At 41.0% G+C, this 22,963-nt stretch overlaps 1 long non-coding RNA gene across 1 annotated transcript in view; it reads right to left on the reverse strand.

Annotated features, from left to right (window-relative positions):
* The window catches only part of LOC149131822 (uncharacterized), a 44,813-nt gene that overhangs the window by 6,406 nt on the left and 15,444 nt on the right, over nucleotides 1-22,963 (reverse strand). The window lies entirely within an intron of this gene.

The raw sequence follows: 22,963 nt of genomic DNA on the forward strand, positions 1-22,963 counted from the left end.
CGGAGGTAGTGGTGTTGGTGATGGCGGGGACGGCGGCAATGGACAATTTGCAAACATTGAAGCTCTGTGCTGAAAATGTCTCAAATAGGTTTATCATTTGTTGCTGCTATAGGTAAACGAGGATTGGAAAGATGAGAAGAATAAGAAAGAGGAAGAAAAAAGATAAGAATATAAAAAGGGGTGAGGAGGAGAAAGTGGGAGAGTGGAAGAAGTGTAGGAGAGAGGGAGAAAAGAAGAGAAAGATGAGAAAAATAATAAGAAGGAAGAATTACACAAAAAGAGAAAGTAAAGAACAAAGGAAGACGAGTAAAGGAGGGGGAGCAGCAGGAGCAGCAGAGGAGAGAATAGATAAAAAGAAGTGGAAGGGTAAGAGAAAAGTAAAGAAATAAGAGAAAATAATTAAAACGTTGAAGTTTTTCTTGTTTTTCTTCAGTTGTGAGTTGAGTCATCTGCCTCAATCCCACTCAATAGTGTCACCTCCCCACTCACTTCCCACTTCCTTTCTTCACCCCAACACTAAGGATTGGAATATCATTCAGGTGTCTTACGGAAATCAATGGCCAGTATCACAAATTAACTGTGTCGCCAGCCTCTTTCATCTAACACGCGTGCACACACACACACAGACGTACATACATACATACATACATACATACATACATACATACATAATGCATGCATACATAATGCATGCATACATATACCCACAAACACAAATAACATGCACACACACACATACACACAAACCCCCACAAAAGACTTCCATTGAATCAGAAAAAACATTGTTCAGAAAAGACAGTAAACACATCCCACCTCCTCCTACATCCCATCACCAAAAACAACAACTACAAAAACAATCGATACGCAATTAAGAAACCCATTTTTAATGGAAACATTTATCCATTTATCAATTTATCAAAACAAAATGAAATAAAAGTCCTTGTTTCTCGCTACTGGGGGAAAAACTGTGTTTACAGACGGAACGGGACATTTGGTCATCACTGATTTATGAATAGATTAGCAGATCAATCGATCGAGAGATCGATTAATGGATAGCTAGATATAGACAGAGAGGTAGTCTGATAAAGCGCTAGACGCACACGTACACACACACACACACACACACACACACACACACACACGCAAAAGTAAAAAAAAAACTTTCTCAATGTAGTCACTATATTTGAAAAAAAATATTTTTTAATTAAAAATTATAATATAAATAAATCTTTGAATGAAAGCAGATTAACACAACTTAATGAAAAATGGTTTTGTGTTAGCGCTGTCGCTTTCTTCAGCTTTTCAAACACACGTATACAGTAAATCTTTCTATGTTGTTGTTTATATAGGAGTAATTGTGTTCGGTAGTAGTTGTGATGCTTTGGATTGAATATCTTCATAAAATATTCTTCTTATGCCTTTCGTAACTGATAAATTTCTTCCTTTATTTTGAAGAAAGAAAAAAAAAGAGAGAGGGGTAATATTTTGAATTTTGCATTCGCACAAATGCCTATCTGTTCACTACATGTAACATTCCTGACAGATGGATTCTTGATTTGTTGTGTAAGTATTTTGATCTGATCTGATCTGTTAACCCTTCTTGGCTGATACAGCTTGCATTGCAGTAAATAAGATGTTTGTTTTGCTAGTCACATTTACATTATGCTTGAATTCTTTCTCATTCTTGAAAGTTTTTGGTTTTTGCCCTGTGCAGTTAAATCACAAGTCCTACAACGAAGGTTTTCGCATTTTATTACCTGCATTATTTTACCGATGTAAGATTTCGCCTTTGTTAAGAGTCCTAATATTTGGTGGATGTCTTCGACTGCTAACGTATTCATGCATGGTCTTCTGTTATATACTCTTATCTTTTTATCTGATGATACGTTGCAGAAGAGTTGAGTGACTTCTTTGGACATGTATTCAAGGTTATCAGACAAGGAATGCTACTCAAGGAGTTGCTTTCCAAGTCTCATGATGTTATCTGCCTCGTGTATGCAAACTTGGTCCAGGGGTGCACTTTGACAATTGGTGGTTAAGAGACGTTGCCGAAAGGATGTGATATGATATTCAAAGGCATTCTACCCCCTTATTTTCGTTTTAGGTAGAAGCGGCTTACGTCGCTGTTGATATGGAAATTATGTGTGCTGGTTAGTATTTTCTGGTTTGGCACCTCAATGGCTCGGATCTCATCAAGCGTCCAATCAAGTAGCCCAAATGTTGGTGTGAGTACTGGTACTGCAAACACATTGTGGGCCACTGTTTTATTGAATGCATAGGGTTCCGAGGTCCATATTTTCTTTATTCGACTAATATTCTTTAGTGACATGTTCCTTGTTATGGGTACTATTGTAAGATATGTTTTCATCTACCCCTAGGTACCTGTAGCATTCCTCATTAGATATAGAGGAAATAGTTAAGCCATTGATGGAGATGCTGTAAAATAGGTAATCGTGAGTTAGTTCCAAGTTTGAATAAATAATACAGTTATAGGTAATGTCTAGTTGCAGTTTCAAATAAGAATTTCAATGATAATCCAGGATGACATTATATGTCATCTGCTATTCTTCATTCTTTATCTGTCTAGATACATCTACCCCGTAACCTCTTTCGACTACCCTACCACTATACTGACTAGTATATATCTACGCGACTACATAAACGTCTGTTTTTCCCCCACACTGTAAAAATAATATCCCTATTCAACCCTCATCCATTCACTATTCAAAATTGGAACTAGTAACCTTGCCATGGATACCTATTTTACACATTCTTATTTTACCTCCATTTTTTGACAAACTGGAATATACTAATATCCTTGACTGGGGATGTTCCCTCATCTTTACACCTCTCAAGTGATTTCAAACGTTTTGCTTTTCATTTTCATGTACATAGTTACACACACACACACACACACACACACACACACACACACACACACACACACACACACACACACACACATATAATACAAAATAGGACAAGAACGCAAAACATCCAGACAGTTAGGTGATATAAGAAAGGGACAACAAAACATCCAGATAGACGATACAAAGAAAACAAGGACAGGTCATTCGGAGTTTTCTTTCATCAGTCGAGTTCCAGATTATCTTTGCAATTTCGGCTGGTTATACTCGATATTGCTCCAATGTGGCCAGCCCCAAGGAAAAACTAAGCTAAGAGCATTAGATTCATTGGAAGAAAACAGCAAATGTATACAAAAACAAGGACGGAAAAAAACGAACAATGTTACACAAATACAATAAAAATAATAATAACAGGACATAACAACAGGTGTCTTTCGACTAATGAATTAAATTAGGCTGGCGTGTGTGGAAATAAAGCCTTACGGCAGGGATACAAGATTTCACGGGGAGAATTCACAAAAAAAAAAACCAAGAGACGAAGATAGGTGGTGTAGACAACAAACAGATGTATTAGTTTAACGCTCGGGAAGTGAAAAAGTCTTTAACGTTTCGAGCTTACGCACTTCCACAATTGTTGATTTAAATCAGACCAGGTTTATTAGCTATCTTGAGATAAGGGTTTTTTAATTTTCCCAACTGATATTTCTCACAAAAAAAAGTTGCAGTTTGTAAAAATGTACAAATTATCTTGAATGAACTGGCTAGCGATCTATCATGGCGAATGCCGGACAGAGGGGTCACACAGGAGAGCTAGGAAGAAGGGGAGATAATAAAGTAGTGGTGATCCCAAAACGAAGGTGCGCGTGCGTGTGTATAAGAGAGCATGTATGTGCGTGTGGAAGAGGGCTGGTGACCTTGGCGTGTGCGTGTGTATATGTGTAGGTGTGTGGATGATAGTGTGGGGCTGGGAAGTGGTCAGTGCTAGTGTGTACGTGGTGGTGTGATGTGATGTGGTGTTGTGTGGTAGGGTGATGTATGGTGTGGTGGTGTGTGGTGTGGTGTGATGGTGTTGGGATGTGGGGGAGGCGAGAGTAGGGAAAGCAAGAGTGGGTGTGGGTTAGGCTGAGGGTGGGGGTAGAGGTGGGGTATGTGGGTGTGGGTGTAAGGGATGGGGTGGGGGTGGAATGAAGTAGGTGTGAGAGGGAGACAGGAGAGGGGAGGAAGGTTAGATGAAGAGAAAAGGAGAGTTGACCCCATGTGGCGCAAAGGAGCAAAGAGAGAAGATTAATCTCTGTTATATATATATTTAAACGTAAAATGAAAACAGAACACAAAGGATATCGTGGTACACGTGTTTCAAGCTTTATACACAAACTGTCGTTGTATCATTATATGAGTATATAATTGATAGAAAGGATGATTTAAAGCTATCTTCAGCTGCAAACATTTTCAGTCCCAAGATTACATCACAAAGAAAAAAGAAAAAGAGAGAGAAAAAGGAAAAGTCCACTAAGTGGGACTGAAAATGTTTGCGGCTGAAGATAGCTTTAAACCATCCTTTCTATCAATTATATACTCATATAATGATACGACGACAGTTTGTGTATAAAGCTTGAAACATGTGTACCGCGATATCCTTTGTGTTCTGTTTTCATTTTACGTTTTAATATATTCTTTCACCTCGGCCACTATCCGGCATATACAGGTGCTTACACTTATCAAGTATTACCTCTAAAATTTACAATATATATATATATATATATATATATATATATATATATATATATATATATATATACATGCAGTTCTTCCACTTCACCTATGATGTCATCCCATTTGTACAATGCAGCGTTTTTAATATAGATATTTTCGATCTAGTTTGGATTCTTTGCCATCAAATTTGAATTCTTTACAATCAAATTTGAATTTTTCAAAGGGACTTTGTAAGACAAGCCAAAACGCAGAAAACGGTCAACAGGCATGTGCTGAAGTGTTGCAAACGGTAGAAAGTAGGAGTCTTCATCCTTGAAAGAATATTCGATGACCACAAATTGATTCGAAGCTATTTTCTCGAAATTGGTGCTCAAGCCTTGAAAAAAAACCCCAGAGTTAAACTACATCGGCCTTGCGGCTGATGTAGTTTAACTCTTTTTCTCTGTTTGGAAACGCTCGGTTATCCAAGGCGAGGCAAAGAACTAGCCGGAGCTTTACCAATTGATATCTGAAAAGTTCGATGAAATAACCCATGAACACTGCGATAGCTTCTACCAAAAGATGCTCCGTTGCGTCGACCGGTCTGAACAAGGGGAGATCATAAACGAATGATTCTTTTTCTATTTTTTGCGTATGTTTGAACAGTTCATTCAAGATAATTTGTACATTTTTACAAACTGCAACTTTTTTTTGTGAGAAATATCAGTTGGGAAAATTAAAAAACCCTTATCTCAAGATAGCTAATAAACCTGGTCTGATTTAAATCAACAATTGTTGATCATAACTATTAAACATAAGGTTAATTTCACCCCTCCCCCAAAATTGCATAAAATTGCTTTAAAGCGCGGGTTTATGCTACATCCTCCCTCCCTCCGTGGTATGTCTTTTAACTAGACTGTATTGTACATGGCATACACGTATCTTAGATAACACGTGGACGCATTCAGACAGGTCGTTATATCAGGATTAGTATGAGCTCATTTTTTCCTTTATGCCCACGTATGGTGAATTGCTATTAGTAATAGTATTATGCAAAAGTAATGTTCATAAGTTCTTGATAGCTGCAGAGTTTTCATTCGAGAACTATGCTATTCGAGTTTTCTATTCGAACTTTACCCAAGGGTGACCTTAAAAGAACCAGTCCGTTCGCTTTGAGGAGATGCAAATTGAACAATTTTTTAACAAAAAAGTGACTTCATAAAACGGTTATAAAGAGCAAAGAGCTTATTATTCGAATTTATCCAACTCGAGTTTGTTGTCCCAAGCTCGGGGTTAGATCGAAGTTCAAGTAACAGTGGGCTCTACTGGATGAGTTAGATAAGATAGTCATGTATTCCCTTACCAATTACGAGAAACTAGCTTCGAATCGATTTGTGTTCATCGAATATTCTTTCGAGGATGAAGACTCCTACTTTCTACCGTTTGCAACACTTCAGCGCATGCCTGTTGACCGTTTTCTGCGTTTTAGCTTGTCTTAAATTTGATTGCAAAGAATTCAAATTTAATTGTAAAGAATCCAAACTAGATCGAAAACATCTATATATATATATATATATATATATTTAAAATTTCTAGTACTAATTATCCAACTATTTAGTTATTCATTTGTATTTTATACATTACAATGTTGTGTTTCATACTTTTTCATTGATTTTTATATTTAAAATCTTCCAAAAATAATCCCTCTTCGAAGGACAAATCTGTAGTTTCTTGCCAATCTCATTTGACGTGATACAGATGTTTTAGTTTGGTTTCAATTGGTTTCAGCAAGGAATTGAAATCTTTCCGTGCTTTTCGACTTACTGGTTTCTTACAGGTTTCTTCGCGGCATTTATTATATTTCAATGAATTGTTGATCTCGACTTCGAATTTATTCACCACAAGACAAAGATGAGGTCCCGCTGTTTATGCTTTTCTAAAATGTATTATTAGACTGCTTGAAATAAAGCACAATAGAAAAATGTTTATTAACGGAGACCTTACCTTGAGACCATATTTGCCTTAAAGACTCTCACTACTACTACTACTACTACTACTACTACTACTACTACTACTACTACTACTGCTGCTGCTGCTGCTGTTATAAGGCCTGGAATTTTGGAGGAGGGGGCTAATCGATTACATCGACCGCAGTGCATAACTGGTACTTATTTCATCGACCCTGAAATGATGAAAGGCAAAATCAACTTGTTTCCAGTTTTGGAACAAGGCCAGCAACATATGTATATGTATACACACATATATATATGTGTATATATATATATATATATGCTTCATTAAGGAATAATATCCAATGAATTTACTGGTTTATTACCTGTACTATTTGTTTTGAATACCAATTTTAATACTCATAGATAATAGGTAATTAGATAAAACGAGGTTTGTATTTATTTAAGAAAAATAAGAAAATAGAGATTAATCAATAAATAATTATATTTATTAATTGCAAAAATAGACATAATCCCTGACAGCTGTTTCAATTCAGACTTTAAAGATTATATATATATATATATATATATATATATATGTATATATATATATATATGGATATACGTTGTCTGATCAATAAGTATCATACACGTTGTCTGATCAACTGATCAATAAGTATCCGGATGGTTGCTATAGTAACAAATCTAAAGCACGGGGAGTGAAGCCGCTTGGTACAGATTCACCTTCAACTCTGTTCTGTAGGTGCACTAAACTTTAACGTTCTAGCTCACTTTCGCTGTTTAGAGTAGTGCTTGGAAGGAAGGTGTGTAGCGTGTGATAGTTGCATTGACCATGACAGAGAAAGTTGAGCAGAGAATCTGCATCAAATTTTGCTAAAAGCTTGGCGATACCTGCTCAGAGGCCTACGCAAAGTTTTCAAAAAGTTTTCATCGTTCTCAACTCAATCAAGGAGATCTTGTGCTACTGAAATCCGAGTGTCTTCTTGGTCAGCTGAAAGCAATTTTGGCACAAACTTGGCAGACACGCGTCTCATACCCAAATCTTCAGTGATTATGGACTGAACTGTAACTAATCTGCACACCCTTTGACAATTCACGGATGGTGATTCGACAATTTCCCCTCACAGCTGCACACACATTTGCGATGTCTTTTTTTTAGTTCTGCTGGTTGCAGGTCTCCCAAAACGTTCGTCAATATCGACAATTTTTCGGCCATCTTGTAAGCAGCTGAACTTGTGTGCGTTTCATACACTCCTCTCCATACACTTTTTGTAACTTTGCGTAGGCCTCTGAGCAGGTAGCGCCATGAAAACTTTCTCTGTCATGGTCAATGCGACGATCACACGCTACACACCATCCTTCTAAGCACTGCTGTAAATAGCGGAAGTGAGCTAGAACGTTAACACTTAGTGTGTATGCACACCAGAGTTCAAGGTCAATTTGTGCCAAGCGACTTTACTCTGGCAGCAGTCCGGATACTTATTCATCGTATGTGTGTGTGCGTGTATGTATGTATATATGTTTATATGTATGGGTGGGAGTGTGTGTGTATATATGTATGTATGTATGTATGTATGTATATATATATATATATATGTGTGTGTGTGTGTGTGTATGTATATATATACATATACATATACACACATACATACATACATACATACATACATACATATTTACATGCATGTATTAAGTCGTCAAGTATGAAATTTGTGGAAAAGAAAATAAGTTTGCTAATATTTTATAAATACAAGGAATAATTTTATTCATCAAAATATGCACTCATATTGTCAGTACATTTTTGCCATTTCAGCAGTAGCTCTTCCAGCCCGGAACTGTAAAAACCTGGCAATCTAGAGTCAATAAAATCTTGGAAGGCCTGTTTTACAGCATCGTCGGAATTCATTTTTTTTCCCTATCAAAACGTTATCAAAATTTTGGAAGAAGTGGTGGTCAATGAGGGCAAGATTAAGTGAGTATGGTGGATGATGGAAAACTTCCAACTCCAACTTCTGTAGTTTCGCCAATGTCGTTTTTGCGATGTGTGGTCTGGCGTTGTCTGGCAATAAAACAGGAGTGGATCTGTTGACAAATCCTGGTTGTTTTTTTGTAAGTTTCTGCATCATTCAGTCCTGTTGGCTGCAGTATAATTTCGCCGTGATTGATGAGCCAGGTTTAATGAAATCGTAATGGACCACATCTGCGCCAGACCACCGAACACACACCGTCAGCTTCTTTTGATGAATATTGGTTTTTGGACTGTTTTGGTGGCTCATCTTTATCCAATCATTGTGCTGAACGTTTACGGTTGTTGTATTGGATTCATTTCTCATCACATGTTTTAATTCGATTAAAAAATTATTCACTTTTGTGAAGAGAAAGTAGCATAATGCAGGGTCCCAAACGTTGCTGTTTCTGATTTTCATTGAGTTCGTGTGGAACCCACTTATCCAACTTTTTCTCTTTACCGCTTTGAGGCAAGTTAATATTGTTTGCTTGCTAACACCAAACAACAATGATAATTCACGGGCACTTTGAGATGGATCTGACTCGACGGTGGCTTTCAGTTCGTCATTATCTGTCCTTGTTTGTGGTCGACTGTGTTGCTCATTTGGGAAGTCAAAGTTACCAGAACGAAAGCAAACCAATTTGATACTGTCTGCTGTGTAATAGCATTAGAACGAAATACTACATTAATATTCCGAGCTGTGTGTGATGCTGCATTTCCAAGAAAGAGCTCATATTTCAAAACTATACGAATTTCCGACTTATTCATCTCTAAGTAAAATTAGCAAAAAATGATTTATAAATACTTTATAAAGCGCATGTCAGCTTTCTAATAAAAAAATAAAGATTATCAAAATATAATAATGGCGCAAAATGAGCAGCTGTCAAAGTTTACCATATACCTTACTACAAATTTCATACTTGACGACCTAATATATACATATGTGTGTGTATGTATGTATGTATGTATGTATGTATGTATGTATCAGCACAGGTGAATCGGTAATTCGAACAGAAATTCCCTGCTGTATTAATATGCACAGAATTATTTCCTCTTACGTCACTGTCCACTTTACATTTCATATCTTTCGATGACTATAAGTTGCAGACATTGTAAAGGGAGGTGGAGGATATAATCGAACCCATCTTTCGAAAATGGTGCTACTCCAGCATGGCTGCAATGAAAGAAGATAAAAAGAAAGAACTGATAATGAAGCTAATGTGATGTCTTCGCTAGACAACATTGCAGCCGATTTCATTTTCTAATTGGATTTCATTTCAGGAAGACAAATACTGCATTTGAGTAAGAAATAAAGATGGCATGTGATTAGTAAAGGTGTTTCTGTGTTGTACATACTTCTCCTAATGCAAATTAGATATGCAAATGAAGTGAAATAGCAATGAACTAGAATCAAAAGCTGCTTTAGATGTCAGCTGTCGTTAATCCATAATGTCCACTACAGAAATGGAACTATTGAGCTTGAAGAGAGATAATGGCCAATTTAAGTCATTATCTATGTCCAGCCGTCAACTGACTGACGTCTTGGAGTATGTACGTGTGACTGTATTTATGTATATATGTGAATGTGAGTGTGTGTGTGTGTGTGTGTGAGAGAGAGAGAGAGAGAGAGAGAGAGAGAGAGAGAGAGAGAGAGAGAGAGAGAGTGTGTGTGTGTGTGTGTGTTATCTGTAGGCAAATATCTATGCGGATGTGAATATAGAAATAAAGAGGGTGGGATCGGGTGGGAGATGTGAGAGACTTTGAGTTGAAACCAATCAATAAGCTTTTATAGAAATTGACAATTTATGGAGAGTACACAGAAACGCATTAGAGTATTTGTTGTTTCTCTAACAACCAACACACGATGATGACTTGCAAACAGTCGAGAGATAAATCAGCAACGATATCTCACCTGAATCTCTTTCTCTCTCTCACTCTTTCTTTCTCTCTCTCACTCTTTCTTTCTCTCTCACTCTTTCTTTCTCTCTCTCTTTCTCTCTCTCACTCTTACCCCTCTCTCATTTTTCTTTTTTACTTTTGATCTATTTCTTTCTTCTCCCTTTCTCTCCGATTTTTCTCATTCACAATTTTTTTGTGCCTTCATATCGTGAGGCACAGGCACACGCAGGCACGAATGAAACTAACTTCCTCTTTTCCATCACATACACGTGTGTGTGTGTGTGTGTGTGTGTGTGTGTGTGTGTGTGTGTGTACAGACATGCAAGAAGTAAATAGACACCTTTAATTTTCAAAATTTCTGATCTAAGCGTCTTAATATTTTTTCAGCGGTGTAGAATTTACAACGTAATTATTCTTTTTCATTTCAGGTGCCCTTATATCTTAAACATTTGCGAAGAGTAACCATGCTACGCACAAAAAATTCAGCAGAACTGTTGGATTTTTAAAGAGTTCATATTGTTGGACAATCTGAAGCTGGTCTTAGCCAGCGAAAAATTGCCGAAAATCTTCAAATTCCTCTTGCTACTGTAAATAGAATTATAGTGCAATTCAAAAGCCAAGGAAAAGAATCAACAGATTCTCGTCCCGGACGACCTAAGCCCTCGGAAAGGAAGCTTCGCTGTTTGAAGAGAATTGTGGAAAACGAACCCCGTTCGAAGGTTTCTGACATTGCAAAACATCCGATAGTCTGGGCGATACTGTGATACAGTGATATATAATGTGTGTATGTGCGCGCGCACGCACACACACACACACACACACACACACACACATACGTAGAGGTACCCAATAGTAACCAGAAATGTTCTCTGTGGGACAAGCCAGTTTTCGCCGCTAGAAGTCACATGATGCAACTCTCAGGCATCAGTCTGCTGACCAGTGTCGTCAACTGAAGTTGTACTGTCATGTGGTGCGTCTTTGTTTTGCAGTGCTTCTCCCATGTTCGTTGATTTTTGCGATGGCTGAAACGAAGGAACAGCATGCTTCCATGAAATTTTCTTTTCTGCTGGGTAAAACGGCTGCCAAAACAGTTGTCGTACTTCAAACAACTCCCAAAGACGCTACCATGAGCTAAATACAAGTTTACAAGTAGTTTTCTGGCTTTAGGAATGGTAACTTGTCGCTTGAAGACCAATCTCGTTCAGGGCGACCGTCAGCAACCCGCACGAATGAAACCATCTTGAAAATGCATGAACTGATCTTGGAGGACCGTCGGCGAACAATTGATGAATTTGTTGATAACGAATTTTGAGCGAGGAATTGCGAATGAAAAGAGTTGCAGTTAAATTTGTGCCTCGCTTGCTCACGGAAGATCAAGAGCAGTCACGACTGAATGCATGACCTCCCTATTCACCTGATCTTGCTCCCTGCGACTTTTTTTGTTCCCCCGAATGAAAAAAGTTTTCAAAGGAAAACGTTTTGCAGATGTGGAAAAGGCGAAGGAAAAAACGACGGAGGTGTTAAAAGGCATCAATTCGCAGAGTTCCAGGATTGCTTCGAACAGTGGAAAACGCTTCTGGATCAATGTATTGCTTCAAATGGAGAATACTTTGAAGGCGATAAAAATGTAAGGATGTGAAATTAAGTGAATAAAATAATATTGCAAAACTCTGGTTTCTTTTCGGTATCCACTTTATACCTAGAAATAAGAGTTAAAATACTCTTAATGCGGTAGGAAGAGCGCATAGAGTATACATACATATTTGTGTGTATATTGTGCCTGACTGCTTATATTAACTTTTAATATATATATGTGTGTGTGTGTGTGTGTGTGTGTGTGTGTGTGTGTGTGTGTGTGTGTGTGTGTAGTCTGAACAGGGTACCAAAGTGATTCTCACTGAATTGTCAGTACCATACGAGAGCCGAATAGTAAAGCACCACATCTTTAAGATGGTCAAATATGGTGAACTGGCAAAGCAGCTGGGGGGTGGGATGGTTACCACTGTACTGTGAAACCAGTTGAAGTTGGATCGCAAGGATTTGTGACTGCATCAACCTGTCGGCTACTCGGGCAGTTGGGTATCAAAGGCCGCAGAACTGCCACAATCAAATGCATGATGTAGCTGAAAAGAGTTCAATGTGGATATAGGTGAAGAGGAATGAGCAATGGATCTAGTTATGGATTCCATTGGTTATTTATAGGAATAGAAGGAAGAAGAGAGCTGGTTCCTTTGTCGGTGAAAGTGGCCTAGTGGGCTGAAACACAAGTTCACAAAAGGAACGCCCCAAGTTCAAATTCTGCTAGAGACAGGATTTTGGAAAGCAGCAGGAGGACACCTAGGGGTCATGACCTGGGTGGGCCCGGCTCCCGTAGAGTGTCAGGCATAAAGGCCGAAACACTTGTCGGATGGGAGTTCTTCCTCTGATGATCTTTCATAAGGTGCGTTCACCTTGCCGCTGCGTTCATGTTATATGGACTGTTAGATATGTAATTCGTCTGACGTTCCGTGTGTCATGTGGTTCGTCTGAGTTCATTGTTTCATTGTTGTTGTCTTGTGGGACTGTCGTAGTAAAATGTCATTGATATATGGCGGACATGACTTTTGTTTATTCATAACGAACATTGGGTGAGTGCGTTCTTTGTATGTAATTGAACAATAAATGTAATAATTAAATTGTATAACTCGTTTTGTTATCTCTGCGAGTCACCCGAGGGAAACATAGCAGAGTTTATTGGCGTCGCCGATAGGATACATGCTTACTTTACCGTAAAATTATTCATCGTAATAACAATGGCTGAAAAACAGACAGTAGAACTTATTAAATTGTTTAGGGAACAAATGGACAAGCAAATGCAACAACATCAGAGAGATATGGACGCTCTGTTAAAACTGTTTGGTGCTCGACAAGTTGAAGGCGATTCTAGTGGCTATTTTTCAGCTGCTTCAACAACAGTGTCGATTCCACCATTTACTGCATTTGATTCAGCGACAGAACTATGGCCTGATTACTGGTCAAGATTCCGTACGTTTGTGGCTGCTAATGCTGTACCTGAAAAACGCATGGCACAAGTGTTCCTGACCAATCAGACTGCTACTGTTTACAAACAACTTGCTAATCTGGCTACCCAACAAAATCCGCCTAAAGATATCAACAACTTGATAATGGACGAAATCGTTGACTTCATGAAGGAACAGTTCGACCCTAAACTTTTCATTGTGAGAGAGCGTTTCAAGTTTTGGAGTGATATGCAGCGGAAGCCAGGCGAAACTCTCCAGGAGCTGGCAGCACGTATACGCCAGGATGCAGCTACCTGTGATTTTCCAGCGATCGCCAACCCACAGGATGAAGCTCTGAGACAGAGATTCATATGTTCGGTTAACAATGAAGCGGTTCTGAAGGCGCTTTTTAAGATAAAAGACTCAGAACTAGATTTTGCCCGTGCTGTCCAGGTTGCCATTGAGACTGAAGACGCAGCAAAGGTTGCAAAAGAGACTGTATACGGTTCCAAAACCAAGCAGGTGTACAAGGTCCAGCAGAACAGGAAGAAGAGTCTTCAAAAGAGCCATCAGCAGTCTTATTCCACAAACCAGGAGAAATGCTACCGATGTGGAAAGGCCCACAAAGCAACAGACTGTCCTTTCAGGGAAACCAAATGTCATTTTTGTGACAAAAAGGGTCATTTGCAAGCGGTGTGTAGGAAAAAACAACATCAGCAACGCAATGGTCATTCACAAACTCCCGTGAAAAGAATCACAAAAGCTGAGCTAGTCAAGGCGATCCTAGGTGAAGTTTCCCGAGACACTCACAGTTTAATTGTGCCAGTAACAATCCAGAACAGACTGTTCACAATGGAATTGGACACTGCTACTACAGGCAATTTTGTTTCCTTGTCAGTCTGGAAACAACTTGGAAGACCAAAGCTGCAAGATGTCAAGCATCGCTATGAATCTGCCAGCAAGCACAACCTGCCTGTTCTAGGAACTTTCATGGGCCAAACCAAGGATCCAACAACTGGTAAGCAGGATCTTATACCTTACATAGTCACCAAGATCTCTGATCTTAATTTGCTGGGTCGGAATGCTATCCAGACTCTGGGAATTTCCGTAGACACTGCTCTAGGTTTGAAAAGCATAGACAGCCAAGCTAAGAGGGAAGGTGCAGAAGGGATGTATCCAAAGACCTCAAGCGAGCCCTATGTTTCCCTGCAGCAAGATTGTCACAACATGTGTGATGAATTTCCAGATCTTTTCAAGCAAGAATTGGGATGTCTCAAGAACTTTGAACTGGAAGTGAAGTTCAAATCGGACGCAACACCAGTCTTTCACAAGGCACGTCCGGTCCCATTTGCTCTTCGTGATGACCTGGCCAAAGGTTACGAAGAAGGCATCGCCAAGGGAATCTGGAAGCCTGTTCAATTCAATGAATACGGAACGCCAGTGGTACCGATTCGTAAAGCACACGCTTCAAGCAACCTGAAGCCCAAACTACGGATTTGTGGTGACTACTCTGTGGGAATTAATGACCAACTTGCTGATCACCGTCATCCAATGCCACTCCCTGCTGAACTGATGTAGAAACTCGGAGGTGGATTCGGATATACAAAGATAGACCTTGCTGATGCCTATAATCAGATCAAACTGGCTCCAGAAAGTCAACGCAGACTCGCACTCAGCACTCACCGTGGAGTACTCCTGCAACAACGACTCCCTTTCGGAATCAAGTCAGCACCTGGTTACTTTCAGGAGATCATGGAAAACCTGACCCATGATCTACCTGGAGTGGCCGTCTTCCAGGATGACATGCTCGTCAGTGGGAAAGATGCAAACAGTCACTTAAACAACCTAAAGTGTCTGCTCACACGTCTAAGCGACAATGGACTCAGATGTCGCCGTGAAAAGTGCCAGTTTGCACTACCCAGTGTAGAATACCTTGGACACATTTTGTCGGCTGAAGGGATCACTAAGGGATCCAAAGTCGAAGCAGTCTTAAAGATGCCATCTCCAACGAATGAATCAAGCTTGAAATCTTTCCTAGGTTCAGTTCAGTTTTATGGAAAGTTTATCCCAAACCTAGCCAGTATAGCAGAGCCACTCTATTGCCTTACAAAAAAGTCAACTATTTGGAAGTGGGGAGATGAGGAACAGTCAGCTTTTGATCACTTGAAAAATGTACTTTCATCAAGTCAAGTTCTGATACACTTCGATCCAAAGAAAACTTTGGGACTGGCTTGTGACGCATCAAACGTTGGTATTGGAGCAGTCCTGTTTCACCGCTATCCTGATGGAAGCGAGCGCCCAATATCCAATATGTCCAAGACTCTCACTTCTGCACAGCGTAACTACAGTCAAATTCAAAAGGAAGCCCTAGCTATCATATTTGGCTTGCAGAAGTTTTACCAATATTTGTACGGTCGTAAATTCGTACTCGTGACTGACCACAAGCCACTGACATCACTATTCAGTCCGAGGAAAGGGACGCCACTTCTCGCTGCTAACAGACTAGCACGATGGGCCCTGTGGCTGAACCAGTTTGACTACACCATTGAATATCGGAAATCAGCAGATCATGGCAATGCTGATGCCCTCAGTCGCTTGCCATTCGGTGATGACAACGACTTTGACAGAAAGGAAAATGGTGAAGACATAGACATGGTGTGTGCCATCAAAGTTCTTAGTATTCAAGTCCAACCTGTGGATGCTAACGTCCTCCGTCAAGAGTCAGGGAAAGATCCAGTGATATCTACAGTGATGCGCTACGTCCGTGAAGGCTGGCCACCAAAGAACATGGAGATCAATGACGAAGTCAACAAGTTCCGTAAGTTATCAAACTCACTTAGTATCTGTCATGGATGCCTTATACATGGATCTAGAGTTGTGATTCCACATAGCTTGCAGCCAAAGATCCTCAATCTTCTGCATCTTGGACATTTTGGCATGGAACGCATGAAACAACTAGCAAGAACTGCTGTTTATTGGCCTGGTATCGATGCTGCTATAGAGATAGCCAGTCGACGATGTGATTCATGTAACGAACATCAAAGGCAGCCATCTAAGCCTCCAGTTCACCCATGGATGTTACCAGAAAAGCCGTGGAGCCGCTTACATCTGGACCATGCAATACATTTTATGGGTAGAGATTGGCTGGTGATCACAGATGCTTATTCCAAGTACCCATGCATTCATCCTACTTCCTCCACGTCCTCCAAAGCCACTTTGAATCTGCTTGAGGAAGACTTTGCGCACTTCGGATTTCCTCACACACTGGTCACCGATAATGCACCAACTTTTACGTCTGAGGAGTTCCAGAGCTGGTGCAAAGAACGCGGGATCACACACCTGACAGGGGCACCTTACCACCCAGCTACCAACGGAGCAGCGGAACGTTTGGTGCAGACCTTCAAACAAGCTCTGAGGAAGTCTTCTCTTCCGCCAACACGAGCACTTCAAGAATTATTGATGCAGTACCGGAGAACACCAACATCCTGTGGATTCTCTCCAAGTGAACTTTTGAATAACCGGCAGATACGAACAAGGATTGATTCTCTGCTGCCATCGCCAACACACATTGCTCAAGGCAAACAGTCTAAGGAAGCACATAAGTCTCAGGTGACTCCAAGCTCGGCTGATGTCGCTAAAGTTACCAGGCAGTACAAGGCCGGAGATCCTGTGTATGCACTATACTATGGACCTAGCCGAGACAAAGATCCCCGATGGGTACCAGCAATCATTAAGAAGTCATTGGGTACTCGCTGCTTTAACGTGAAGGTCATACCTCATGGCCCGATGTGGAGACGACACTGGGAACAGCTGCGATCGCGGTACACAACTGAGGAAGACAATGAACCTGGTGATGCAGAAAACACTGTATTTGAATTTGCAACAGATCACCCGATGGAGATCTCGGAAACTGTGCCACTAACACAAAGACAAACCAGACCCAAGACCATGTTACCCGTTCCAGAGTATGGACCAGACAACCCAAGACGGTCCAAGAGAACCCGTAAAACCCAAGAGAGACTTTGCTGTTGATACTTCTTGTGTAGCATCAATTTCAGTGGGGAGGTGTTATATGGACTGTTAGATATGTAATTCGTCTGACGTTCCGTGTGTCACTGTGGTTCGTCTGAGTTCATTGTTTCATTGTTGTTGTCTTGTGGGACTGTCGTAGTAAAATGTCATTGATATATATATGGCGGACATGACTTTTGTTTATTCATAACGAACATTGGGTGAGTGCGTTCTTTGTATGTAATTGAACAATAAATGTAATAATTAAATTGTATAACTCGTTTTGTTATCTCTGCGAGTCACCCGAGGGAAACATAACAGTTCACCTCCCGAGGCCAAAGAGAACCACATTGGTCTTACTTCGTCGCTCCCTCTTCGTCTTCCAGTGGGGCCCCACGGCTGTTGACGTCACTGCCCTTTCCTTTCAGTTCACCTCATCCCCACAACACGCTTTACTCAAAGACACACGCATGAAAATCATGAAAATAGAGTATATATACATGTACATGTATAAATTTATGTGCGTATGTATATGTGTATATGTTTGTGTGTGTGTGCACGCGCACGCGTGTGCGTAAGCTACTTTGCTCAATAAATGTTGATGTTTATGGCATAAGAGAAGAGCATAGAAGGCGTTGAACGTGGTAGAAAAGTATTCATTTAAGGCTCTTGTCACTGATTTATGGAGAAATCAGTGAAAATATCGGACTTACAAACCGAATGATATATTATTATCTGTCAACGACAAAAAACAAAAACAGAGGGATTGTATACTGCTATAACACACACACACACACACACACACACACACACACACACACACACACACACACACACACAAACGCTCTCTCGTGCGCACACGCGCGCACACACACGCTCGCACGCACACATGCACACACACGCGCGTGCGCACACAAATATACACGCATACGCACGCGTACACAGACACACATACTCATGCGTGTACGTACGTACACTTATAGACAAGTAATGGATTCAATCGATGCATGTCGGAATTGTTGTTCGTCTGTGATATTATGGACGGCTTATATGGGTGGGTTATCAGTGAACGATATAATTACCCAAAGCCAGCCTAGTATTGAAATCTTGCTGTGGTTGCTGGACGTCGCATCGCACCACTCCACACCACATTATACCATACAACACACACAAAACACATACTTAAACACACATTCACAGCAAACATACACTACACACACACACACACACACACACACACACACATACACACACACACACATACATTGACACTCATTAACGACCATTTTCAGTTCTAGATAAATGATAATGGTCATCTGGTGTTAGTAAACAGAACCGCGCCTTAATGGACAGTTGAGTAGAGAGCAACGAACAGATCAATACTTTCATGTTAGTTCATCTCATCTGAACCTACCTAAACCTACCTGGAGGACTGAGATGCCCAGATGAAGTGACATCATTATCTGTCTACTGGATAAGATGGCCACTAACAAAGCTTACTTATTCTTGGCAATGATAGATATTCCAAAGTTATTGATATCCTTCTGACGACTAGTTTTGTGAAGTGATACTATAGCCTCAGACCGAGTGGATTTGGTGGACGGAAACTGAAAGAAGCTCATCATATATATATATATATATATATATATATATATATATAATTTATAATAAAGGGTAAAATTATTTATAATTTTACCAGGTGGTCAGCGTGGAAATAAATATTTGAAAAGTTTACTTCCTGATCGAAGTTGCATTAACTGCCCTCCAGATCTTGACACGCTACACATGGGTATAAAAGAAAGATGTGAATTTTACTTTGCAGTATATTTCTACAAGTGTGGATAGATATTGGTTATGCGATGTCGCTGCTCGCATGCATATTTTGAGATACTCGTAAATTTATGCTTTGGAATACCGTCCTGATGATAGCAATAGGTAAATATTTTTTACTATAAGCTTGAAACAGGATTTTGTACGCGGTTAACCTTGAATTGTTGATTCATTGTTTTTCTTTTGCTCGCCTACAATATAGTGTGTTATTCTCGGAGATTTAACGGTGGTAATAGGGGCTTTGGCGTCTATTTCTATAGTGCGTGGTGAGGTATATACCCGATCCCTTGTTATAATTATGTATATAATTATAAAACTGGTTTTCACTATTTAAATTAGCTAATTTAAATAGCGAAGACCGGTTGGATATCACGACACCTATAAAATATGTATACATATAAAACGTTTTTTTATATAAAGATATTAAACTATATGAAACGAAGGCATTTCTTTTTCACTTTTTATATATGTTTTCCACATATTTTCAACTCATAATTATGCTACGTATTGTATACTGATTCTCCAGTATTTTTGCTCCTTATATATATATATATATATATATATATATATATATATATATATATATATATATATATATATATATATATATATATATATATATATATATATATATAGTTCAAAAACACAATAACAAAAAAACAAAAAAACAACAAGGTGAGGACGTGATATGGATAGTATTATTGGACGCTCAGGAAAGGAAAGAGAGAGTGTATGACGTTTCGGGCGTAGCCCTTCGTCGGAAAGATGGAAAGTTCGGAGAATGGAAGAACGGAGAAAGAGGAAAATGGTACCGATGCCCACGAGGTTACATGATGAAAAGACCGGAAGAGGAGGTGGTGGGGGAAAAGTTCTTTCTAAGATGGGAGAGTGAAAAAGGGAGATGAATATCGGTGCGCGTGCGTAAGTCTGCGAGTGTGTGTGTGATAACAGAACGTGTGTGTGCGTATGTAGGTGTGTGTGTGTGTGTGTGTGTGCATGGTTTGGTGGTTTATCTGTAGTGTGTTTGTGTGTGTGTGTGTGTGTGTATGACGTAGTGGAAGAAATTAGTAGCAGGACTGGTTAGTGGACGCTGTAGACAGTGTAGGTAGAAGGTCAACAGGTGGTTGTTTGGGTGTGTGTGTGTTCGTGTTTGTGTGGGGTTGTCGGTGTTAGGTACGTGTACGTGTGTGTGTGTATTTTGTATGTGCGTGTGTGTGTATGTGTATGTTTTCTGTGCGTGCGTGTGTGTTTGTGTGTATGTGTATGTTGTGTGTATGTGCGTTGCTGTGTACGTGTGTGTGCGTGCGTTTGCTATTGTATATGCGTGTGTTGTTTATGCCCATGTGTGTATGATTGTATGCGTGTCTGTGTGAGTGTGTAGTGTTGGTGAGAAGTGTGTGTGTATGTGGGTGTGTGCGTGTGTGTGTATATGTGTGGATGTGCGTGTGTGTGTGGGATTGTGAGTGTTAGGTACGGGTGTGTGTGTGTGTGTATGTATGTCTGTATGTGTTTCCGTGTGCGCGTGTGTGTATATTTTTTGTGCGTGCGTGTATGTGTATATTGTGTATGTTTTCGTGCGTGCGTATGTGTTATGTATATGAGTGAGTATTGTGTATGTGAGAGGTGTGTGTGCATGTGTGTATATGTGTATGTGTGCCTGTGTGTATATGTGTATGTGTGTCGTGTATGTGTGTATGTGTGTGTGTGTGTGGTTTTATGTATGTGAGGGGTGTGTATGTGTATGTTTATGTGTGTGCGTGCGTATGTGTGCCAGGTATGTGTGTTATTTTGTGTGTGCACTCCTGTGTGTATGTGTGTGCATGAGTATGTAGGCGTGCGCGTATATATGGGTGTGTGTGTGTATATATGTGCGTTCGGCTATGTGTGTGTGAGGGCGCGTATGTATGTTTGTCATGTATGTGGGCGGTATATATGTAAGGTGTGTGGGTATTTGTGCGTGTAGGTAGTGGTGAGATAAAAAGTAGAAAAAAGTAAGTCTAATAACAAGAGAATAATGGATATAATGTAAGGGGGACGAGGGGGGGGGTGTTAAAAAAAAAAAAAAAAAAAAAAAAAAAATTATGTAAAGTGTTGCAGGGACGTAAAGGGGAGAGTCATAAGGAAGAGAAGGCTGTGTTGAGTCCGAAGGGGAAAGAAGAATTGAGGTTGAAAATGTAGCGTTGCTCCAAGTGGAGTCGCGAGGGAGTGGACCCATGGTGCAGGGCGAGGCCAAAAACGGAGATGTTAGAGGGAGAGTGGTTGGGCAGTTGGAAGTGACGGCCGACAGGGGAGTCCGAACCTAGCCGAACGTCCCTTAGGTGTTCGGTGAAACGGTCGGCCAGCCGGCGGCCCGTCTGCCCCACGTAGAGTTGGTTGCATAGGGTACATTTGATGCAGTAAATAAGGTTGGAGGAGGTGCAGGTGAAACTGTGTGGAATGTGAAGTGTTTGTAGGTTCGATCCGGTGACAGAGGTAGTGTTGGTGATGAAGGGGCAGGTGTGACAGCGGGATCTGGAGCACGGGAAGGAGCCGGGTGGGGGTGGGGAGGAAGAGGAGAAGGTACTGCGGACCAGTAGATCGCGTAGGTTGCGGGCGCGTTTGAAAGCGGATAGGGGTGGGTTGGGGAAAATGGGGTGGGTAGTGGGATCGAGCTGGAGGCGACGGAAGGCCCGTAGGATCCTCCGACGAAGGGGTAGGGTGGCGGGGTGGAAACGGAGTGGGAAGGGGGTACGGTTAGGGGATTGGTGTGGGGGAGGAGAGAGGGCGGTGGTGCGGTCGATTCGACGAGCGCGGGCGAGGGCGGATTGGACAAGGTGGGAGGGGTATCCTCGATGCATGAACAGACGAGCAAGATACTGGGACTGGGTCTCGAAATCCTGGTCCAGGCTGCACAAACGTCGGAGGCGGAGGAACTGGGAGTAGGGGATGGCTCGTTTGGTGTGGAATGGATGGGAGGAGGAGAAGTTGAGGTAGAGGTGGGAGTCAGTGGGTTTGAAGAAGGCGGAGGTAGTGAGAGAGTTAGAGGGGGGGTTGATGGAAAGAGAGATGTCGAGGAAGTTGACAGAGGTGTCAGAGATGGTGGAAGTAAAGTCAAGAGCGGGGTGGAAGTTGGAGAGGAAGGAGATGAAAAGGCAGAGCTGTTCGCGGGAGAGGGAGGTGGCTCCTATACAGTCATCTATGTAGCGACCGTATAGTTCCGGGGTCGGACCGGAGAATTGGGAGAATACTTGGGCCTCAATGTAACCAACAAAGAGGTTGGCGTAATTGGGCCCCATTCTCGTCCCCATCGCGACCCCAGATTCCTGTTGGTAGGTATCTCCGGCGAACGTGAAGCAGTTGAGGGTGAGGACGAGTTCTGCCAGACGAAGCAGGGTAGGGGTGCTAGGTGTGGGGTCAGGGCGGCGGTCAAGGAAGTATTGGAGGGCTGAGAGACCATCGTTGTGTGGAATCACCGTGTATAGGGATTTGATGTCCAGGGTGAAGATGAGGTGTGAGGGGCCGGGAGGGAAGGAAAAGGAATTGAAGAGGCGAAGGGCGTGGTTGGTGTCGTGTATGTGGGATGGGAGGGCAGCAACTAACGGGGATAGGATATGGTCGAGGTATTTTGAAATGAGTTCGGTGGGGCAATTGCAAGCAGAGACAATGGGGCGGCCAGGGTTGTTAGGTTTGTGGATCTTGGGAAGGAAG

The sequence above is a fragment of the Octopus bimaculoides genome, chromosome 19, assembly GCF_046866305.1.
Source record: "Octopus bimaculoides isolate indiv1 chromosome 19, ASM4686630v1, whole genome shotgun sequence".
NCBI lineage: Eukaryota > Metazoa > Mollusca > Cephalopoda > Octopoda > Octopodidae > Octopus > Octopus bimaculoides.